General features: G+C 37.2%; 1 protein-coding gene across 1 annotated transcript in view; it reads left to right on the top strand.

Moving 5' to 3' along the window:
- LOC108003171 (zwei Ig domain protein zig-8) overlaps positions 1 to 9,686 on the top strand; it is a 385,408-nt gene that overhangs the window by 260,394 nt on the left and 115,328 nt on the right. The gene's annotated exons all lie outside the window — the stretch shown is intronic.

The following is a 9,686-nucleotide window of genomic DNA, read 5'->3' as shown; positions in this document are numbered from 1 at the left end:
CACACCTCCCAATAAGTTTATAGAACAATAACCCGGGTGTTATTCCGTCGTGTCGCTTTTGATCGTCCATTTACCGTTTTCTCCCCGAACAGGCAGTCCTCTCCCTCTCCCTCTCTGAATCGAAATTTCGAAAACGAGGGAGGGGGAGGGAAGGCCGAATTTTATATCGCGTGATTTCGGTATCGATATGCGCAATCTCACGTCCCGATATCGCGATCCCGCGTACGCGGAACGCATTCGAAATTAGTTTACAGTGTAAAAGCTCGTCGCTCTGGTATCTCGACGCGTGTTTCGAAATTACTATTTCGTAATTAGCGGGGAAGATCGATGGAAAGTAATGAAGCATAACGCCCACCCCCTCCCCCGGTTTAATTTTCTAATTAAATTTCACGACTCGGGATTGATATTTCGGCCGATGATCGGGTTTGGAAATTGCGATCCCGGCGTGTTGGGGGAAAATTTCGCGAGAACGAAGGAGGAGGGTTCTTTTGCAAATGTAATAATCCATAGTGGTGGAAGAGAGGTATCGTTGTTATCGACGAAGCTCGTCGAGTTTAGCTTGGAGGAAAAATCAATCCGGGATTGGCATTCGTCGATCAAGATATGCATCATTCGTAGTCTTACTTGGTCTTACTCGGGTCTTACAGTCGGATGGTGATTTATATCCGGGTTCTTTCGCGCCACTTTTCTTCCATCGTCGCGAAATAAGCGACGAGATTCCCTCGAACGGGGGAACTCGTTATCGGGGAGGAGGGCGTCTCCCCGATGGAGAAAAGCATCGAGAAACGCGATACTCGAAGATTCTCACACGGGAAATATACATATGTATATGAATTTCTCTGTTCGCGGATGATACGAATGCATGCGAACACGGAAGTGCGTCCACTTTTCATTTTTCCGCGAGAAAAGGCAATTTGTATCCCTGTCGTCGAAACGGGATTCTTATTATCGGGATGGAAGAGAGAGAGGTAAAAAAAGAATTTGCATTTCTATAAAATTTCTCATCGTTATTTTTCTTTCTAGCTGCATCTTTTTCAGGATTTTTTTTAATGATTCTTTCGCGATCGAGAACAGAGTAATCTCTTGTTGAATTTGAATAATTTAAATTATTTTACGCGAGGAAAGTTTTTTTTTCTTTTGTTAAAATATCTTACAAGTTACATCTATTACACGTTGAAATAATTATAATTTTGTTCCAATTTTTGCAAATAAATTCACAAACTCGTTTAACAGATCCAACTTTTCGGATCTATTAATTTCGGGAATATACGAGATTTCCTCCGAGTTTTCCCGCAAATTTTGAATCGTTTGAAACGTGTTACGTAAATATTAGAACGGTTCCGCATCGTTTCGTAAAATTCGATTCGCTGTTGATTTTTCATTACGAAATGAAACCAGGAAGAGGAAGAGGAGGGAGAATATGTTTCTCGAACATGTTTCAAAAAGATTATTAATCCGTGACAAAGAAGAAGAGGAATAACTCTTGGAGGGAAAATAAGCCATTTCCATCATTATTCATCGCTCGACTCGAATACGAAAGACGGACAAATGGATTCCGAGATATAAGCAAGCTTACGTACGAATGGATCGAAGCTACTTCGTGGAAATAAATAAGGATTCTCGACTCGTTTGGAAAATAGATTTTCAACGATCCGAAAACATTCGAAGGAGCTAAGCTTCATCAAGGAAAGATTATAACGATTTTTTTTATTCGTGATAAATATCTATTTCTCGTCGACGCACTATAGAAAAAGAATTTTTCTACGTAATCGAGAATGGATACGAAATATTATTTCACACGATCTGTCTATACGTATCTATATATATGTCTCCTCCTCGAGAAATTTCGATAAGATCGATTATCTCGACCGGTTTATCACGTTTTCCTTCTATTCCTCGGGCGAGAGAAAGCGTTTGGAATCTCGTTATGCACGTTTCTGCTGATAGAACACGCGCGATAAATTTGAAAGATCCTCGGAAAGATGGAGGAAAAGATCAAGAAATTCGTGATCGACCGTCTTTTTCACCTCGCCACGGATCGACAATGCGTCATTTCTCCTGCTGTCGAATTTGTTTCCCGATTTTCGGCCAACATTATCGCTCCTCCGATTCGGACAATCGGAAGGAAATACGTTGGATGGATATCGTAAAGGATTTATTTTTGTAATTAAAAAATTTGTATAAATTAAGAAGGGTGCAGATCAGGGAAGAAAATCATGCTTAGTTCAATAATTAAGAATTTGCATGGGTATTTTTAGATTCTGATTTTATAAGTTATGAGTAATGTTTTTGAAACGAGAATTTTTATAAATTATGTGCGTGTTTCCTGATGACGATTATTTATTATAAATCTATTATATACAATTTACGTAAACGTTCTTAGATTATAACGTAATATTTCTCTAAAAACTTCGTACAAGTATTTTCCTTTCGTTCACGAATAACCGATTCCATTAAGAATTCACATTTTTAGATTCTAATTTAATCACTTACCATCAATTTCCATAAACATCTCTTGATTCTGACTAAATTGCAGATTCTTTTTGAAAATTTCTCGAAAGAAATCGTCGTGAATTACACTACGAACCTTTCTTAATCAACTTCCACTATAAACAAATTTCCATAACATCCCTTGACACTAATCAAATCCAAAGTTTCAATACTTTCTTAAGAATTTCTTTTAAAAGAGAGAGATCGTTTCACTTTGTTCAAAGAATCTTTCATTAACACCTGGCCACGCAACCAGACACCATCTCGTTACTTTTCGCTACTCTATTTATCTTTCATCCCTTTGAACTCTTTCGCTCGTCGTTTAAGGCGCATCGATTTCCAGCCAGAAATCTTGATCTGCTCGTAAACTTGCGTCTTTGGTGTTTTACATTCGAAGAAGGGTTGTTCTCCTCCTCGTAAGATACTCCTGAAGGGAAGAGGAAAACGTAAAAGCACGATGATTGATACTTCAGGAAACGATTCGTTCACTTATTCTTCGTCACTCAAGACGATTCTTGAATATTTTAGTATTTCTTGAATCCTTGCTTCTGTTTTTCCTTCTCTCTTTCTTTCCTCCTCGGTATGCAAGAATTTTTCTTCGCTGATGGATCTTTGTCTTTATATTGAAAGAAAGTGATGAAGTAGTGAAAAAGTTTTTTTGAATAAGTACGAATTAATCATTATAATTATCGCTGAATTATTATAAATCAAATAATACAGTAAAATTGTGTAAATTTTTTCGATGATAAAGAATATGAGATTCAATAGAGATCGGTTTCATCGTTTAAACTTTGAGCATTTTCGTATCTCTCCTTTTAATTTCTTTCAAATTAATTAAATTAGAGAAAACGGATATTGATCGATTAACAGGTGTATTAAATCAAGATTGATTCAAAAACAGTTACCAATTTTTTGACCCATATTTATCAAAAGCTTTCCTCTTTCATCATCTGTATACTGAAAATTATTTTGAATCACTTCTATTCCTGCTAGAAAATCCGATCTCGGTGGATTAATCTTTATTAATGCTAAGAGAAATTTATGAATAAGAAATGACGGGGTAAAAAGCTTGTGTATTTTTGTTGATCCCTCTCTTTCTCCCTCTCTTTTATCTTGAAAAAAGATCGTCTAATCTTCTCTAAAGAAAACTTGCTTCCACAATTTTCGTAACTGAAAGAAAAAAATTTCTCTAATAAATAAAGAAAAAGACATCGAACGCGAAAATCAATATCGATCCGGTCTATATACCCTCGAATAATACCTTGTACGAATTAAATACATAAGAGAGGGTAAATGGTGACGTATTAGCATTGAAACAAGTTCTGAAGGGGTCGAGCTGAATGCAAATGCGCGATTCGAATGATTCAGCCGATAATTGGAAAAGCTCCAAGAGTTGAGAGGGATTGGGAAAGTTATTCGTACCGCCGTTCGTCGAGGGGAGGGAGAAAGAGAAATGCAGGGAAAAAAAAAAAGAAAGGAAAGAAAGAAAACGAGAAACTGTGCGCGAAGAAAACGAGAACGACGAATTTCGTGGGTAAGCATTGTTAATGGATGTGTTTATGGTGAGTATGATCGAGCATTAAAAACTTGGATCGATAAAAGTTTATATTTGTAAGAATACCGGAATTTTTATTGATCGAGTATCGTTGGATTATAGACTATCTATAACTCTTTGGACCAGAAATTAAGGCCAGTTTATTTTAAGTTGACATTTTGTGCGAATATACATGAGAATACCATAAATATTTATTAATCCTCAATTAGCATTGCCCGATTATAACGATTTAAATCAAATTTAAGCCAGGTTAGATTAAGTTGGATTAGGAACGATTTATGATTTTTTGTTTGCGCGAATACGTGCGAGTACTGAAGATTCTCTTACAATTTTAATTCGAAGAAAAGGAATGTTCTCTCACTTTTCAGTTTGTAAAAAAAAAAGAAAAAAAAAGAAGAAGAAAGGAAAAGAAACTCGATTACATCGAAGCGTGAAAAGAGGCGATTAATTTCCTTATCCAAACTTCACGGTCCTTTTAGCCGATGGAATATCTATCTGGACCCAGTAACCGACGGTTGATAAGGTAGTGGAGAGACACCTGACAGGTAAAAAAGGCGGAAAAAAAAAGAATATCGATTCGATGAAAAAAACTCGGTTGCGGCGAAACGTCATTTTATAGCCTCTGTAAAGGAAAACTAATAATCCACGAGATACATTCTTTGCCATACTCTGTGCGAGGAGACCTCTCGTGCGTGAAACGAATTACGCTGATCAAAGAACAAAAATTATTCTCGTTCAGCAATTGAGGAGAGAACTCTCTTAGAAACCTTCTCACTTGACGCCTTGCCACGACGTTTAAAGAATATTCGTGTCGATCAGTCTTCTTTGATGTCTCTCTCTCTCTTTCTGTTTCGATGAAACGTTGCTTCGAGAAATTCGAGGCTGCGTTAATCGAAGAAGAAAGTGTGATTCTGAGAATTTATTTTCGTTTGGATGATTAAATGGCTGTACGTAACGAGTTTGTCGTTTATTATTGTTATAAGTATTTGGCAAAAGATAAATTAAATTTCTTGTATTTATATTATCCAATATTCGTTATTAAATAAAACGATATATATTAAAAGGAAGAATAGTAAACACGCTATAATACAACAGGATAGAAAGATAAATAACATAACGAGGCAAGGAGATTCGGATCATACGTGGTCAGACTTGATTCGTAATCGATATTAAGCAAAGGATATTTATTTTCTCGAAGGAGTTTGATTCGTCGATATTTCGAGAGTAAATAATATCGTAATTTGACGAATCGTGTTTAAAATTCAATACAATTAGTAAAACGAATCAACGAAAACTTGCAATTTTTAAACAACCGTATTAACATATAATGTATTTCCATACAATTTTTTGCTCGTACGAAGAAACGAAGAGTGTATTAACAAATGGCGTGCATCGAAAGGTTATCGTGTATTAATTAATTGTATTTCCATTGTATCGTATTATTAATATACATCACAAGAGCACTTCACGCGGCATACCTTTACAGACCCAGTATCCCAAATAAATTTTCATCAAAGCCATTATTTCCCTTAGTTATTGCCAACAATTCCGCTGTTATCGTATTTCGATAACTATATCGAGAATTGTTCCTCGTATCCCGTTATCGACGTTGCAATTATACATATAATAATACTTTTACGAATTTTCCCACGTTGTTGAACCATACATTACATGGTGCAAGTTTAATTTAAGGTAATAAATAATACTTTTCATATCATCGACACGAATGTTCAATTGTTCAATTGTTAAAAGTGTTGTTAAGCGTGATCGAATATTTCAATCATTATATTTCTCAAATTACGTTTTAAACGCGTGGGGAAAAAATCATATCCCGAATCGTTGAAATAATATTCGAACATTTCCATTTGTATCTCGCGCAAGGAACATGGCTGAATGAATGCGTACTGGGAAATGACTGCGCGAACTCTACAATATCTTGCACGTTCCATACAACCGACTTAGGTCGACACACGCGCAGCCAACTTCACCTGTTTGCACCCTGCAACACGGTACATTTTCGAGAAAGCCAACGGAACCCTTACCTTGGATTAAACATTCAAAGATATATTCGTGCACCACCTCGATTTGCCTTTCGTTTCGAAACTTGTGCAACTAAGGTGAATGCAACTTCGTATTTAAAGTTTGCTCTTGAATTGTTTCAGATGGTATTAACGATGGTTTATCATTTCGTGTCTTCTTCCTTAATTAAAACTTCCTATTGAGAATTCGTATTTTGTAATTTCTGTTTCGAAACTTTTTGGAAAAAAGATGGTAAAATTACAATTAATAACGAGGATTTGTATTAAATTTATTCCGTTTATAAAGTAAAATTAATAACGATCGATTTAATGTGCATTATGAATCGACGAATTACGATATAAATGCGGAATCGAGTGTCGTAAGTTTCGCGAATTTCTGAAATTTCGGATTAATATGAAACTGTTGTACGAACAACAATGTATCGATTCGATAGGAATCCAATCGGCGATTGTGTAAACGCAATCAGTGAATTCCTGTCCTTTCGGTGTGCATTGCTATTTTCGCGTTAGCGACGATGGAAACGTGTCCAGAACAGAATGACCCTCGTTTCCGCTTCCGCTGGATGTTGTCTTATAAATCGCATTTCGTGGACTATCTGATACCGAGTATATCATCAAGTGGTCACGATAGAGACGTAATCCTTCCGATTCTTTTTCAAATTTTTATATTTTCACATAACGTAACGAAATATAAAACGAATCTTACACGGAAATAAATACGTTTATCGTTAAGTTAGTTGAAGCACTAGCGTACTGGTGAAAGTGTGAAAATATCGAACGTGGGACAGGTTTGATATTGATTTGCAAAATATTTTTGAACGATTTTTTTTACATTCTTCTAAACAAATTAAATATCGAGTACTATATTTTATTATTAATAAAAGAATATCACGTATCATTTTACACTTTCTCTCTCCCATTTATTAAACAAACGTCGATTTCTCGCTACAAAAATCTCACTACACAACTGAAAAAATAAACCGACCACGTTTTCCAACTACGGGCGGAACAAAAATCACGGGAGAAAAGAAACGGAAAACGACGATGAATAAAAGAGGTGGCGGGATAAAAATGCGTGTATTTCAATATGTACAATTTATTATCGTCTCCCTCGTACGTATTTCCGTGCAAATATAGAACAATATTGCAGACTTTTTCCCCCCTCCTCTCCCGGTGAAAATCGTTCCCTACCGGAAGTAGCGAAGTGATGAACACGACCCGTGCAAACACCGAGATTTTCCCAATATCAAGCGCCATGTAATATTTGTCTTTAATTATAAATATTGCCGTCGAGATGAAACGAGTCCGGCCGATAAAATCGTAGATAGATACCGTTTAAACGACGATGTTCGTCTCATTATCGATCTCTCGTCTCGAGATTCAACAAGCAATTCTTCAAATCTTTCTTCTATTCTCCGAGACGTCGTCCCTGCCCTCGGTTATTCGCGACGGTTTCAGGATTTATAGGGACGCATAATTTTGGGCAAGATTCGGGGCATTCTTGGTGATCCCGCTGGCTGGACGGGAATATTTATCAACGTGGTGACGGGGGCTAGTATTGAATTTTTATTTCGAATAATAATCGTTCCGCGTGGCCGGTCGTACGTGAAAATCGGGGTGGCGTGGAAATATTTGTTTTCGATGCATTCGATATTCGCGCGGCCAGCGTTGAATTCTCTTCGTTCTCGAAATAGGTAAAGGGATGTCGAGGTAAGAGGCGAGATTTACTCGCGATGCTTTCTCGCTCGTGTTTGCGCTTCATTCATTCGGGATAATAGACGGGGATAAAGTTAATATTTGAAATGGACTCGCACGATCGTTCGATCGTTCGACTTTATTTTAACATGATTTTATTGCCGCTTGTTAAATTTCCCGCTATTTTAAGATGGCGATAGAAGAAATTTATAACGAAGTGAATAATATCACGAGGCGTTGTATAAAGGGAACAGAGATGAAAATCCATTGAAAATCATTAATATTGGAAATTACAAATTGCAAAGCTTAAATGGCACGATTGAAATATTGGAAAGGAAGGAATTGAACATCGATATAATATATAATAGATAAATAAATCATATTTTTGTTATTGATTATACGAGAGAATTATTAATTTCGTATTATTCCGTTCATTTTAATTTTTCCTTTCTTTTCTTTTCTTTTTTTTTTTTTATGTTGTACATTATACGAGACAATGAATCAATAAATCAATTTCAATTATTAATTTATTCGGAGAATCGCGCCATATATATATACCAAACATTGAATTCGTAATTGCGTAAAATACCTCGCACTTGCACCACCAATAATATATCTAAAAATTTATCATTATCATGGAAAATTTTAAAAAATGGAAATTCCAATCTAAAAATTAAATTCAAGAGAAAAATATAAACCTTAGACGATTGTTTTCCTACGAGGATAAAAACAAATTTGTGCTCCGTAATAAATTCATCTCTCTCTCCCTCCCGTTAATTAATTCGAGTTTTCGAGATATCGTTGTCTAGGATAAGAGGCGAATGCCTCGCTTTAACGTGAACGAGACTTTAAAATCGTCTAATAGAACATTGTTAACGAGGGGAAACGTGAAACGATGCGAAACACGAGAGAACGGAAAGAAACACCCTCCCCTCGCTCGTTGAAATGACGTTTGAGTAATTAAAATGCAGTCGTGCCCTCGCGAAAATTCTGGTTTTATGCGACGAAAACTGGCGAGACGCGCGATTTTCAAAGATTCGTCGTCTGATGCCGATGGAACGCGTTCGAGAATCGGTAAATATTCTGATTCTGTACTTCAAAAATCAAGTCTACTTTTATCAAATATTCTTAATCACTTAGAAATACGATATAATCCTCGATAAAAAAAGAAGAAAAGATGTTACAGATAAAAATCTTTCTTGATCGATGTTACGCTATTGAAAACTTCAAAGTTGAATTCTCCAATTTCAATTCACACGAATACAATAATCAAAATATATATAAAATATTCGTGTTTATCGCACGAAACACGTCCTTATTCAATTACCGCGCGATGTAATCGAATAAAGCCGCCATTAATTTCAAAGCAGGCCCGGTGTACAAAGGGGAGGGGGTGGCACGAAATTTTCACGGTGAATTTTCAATGGGGGCCGCCCGCGATCGAGGACAAAGCCGGACCAACGCTCGCAATCCTTTTTCCACCTCCTCCCCTCCCTTTACTCCCCTCAAAGTCGTTGCAACCCCGCCTCGTCCCGTCTCGTTGCTCTATCGCCGTATCTACCACTCCGCTTACATCCTTCCTTTCCCCACCGACGTGCACACGCATCGCCTTCTCCACCTTTTCCCGCATTTCCGAGTGGTTCCTGCGGGGAAGCGTCATCGCCAGCCACCACAGGTTTGTCCCGGTGGCTTTTCACGAGCAAACGAGTCTCGGCAAAGCTCTGGAAGAGGTACGAGCCCGAGTTTTTAGGGGATGCTTGTGTGCTCGTTGTGTTTAAGTGAACGAAGATGGTGGATGGGGAGGGTGGATGCAAGGTTTTTCCTTGGGTCGACGGGTGGGTAGTTGTTGGAACGATGATGTCGTGGCTCGAGTCGAGAGTAATAACGAGGATACGGTTTCTTGCGAA

This window comes from Apis cerana, linkage group LG14 (assembly GCF_029169275.1).
Source record: "Apis cerana isolate GH-2021 linkage group LG14, AcerK_1.0, whole genome shotgun sequence".
In the NCBI taxonomy this organism is placed as follows: Eukaryota; Metazoa; Arthropoda; class Insecta; order Hymenoptera; family Apidae; genus Apis; species Apis cerana.
Note: the sequence above shows the minus strand (reverse complement) of the source record. Positions and strands in the feature narration are given on the sequence as shown.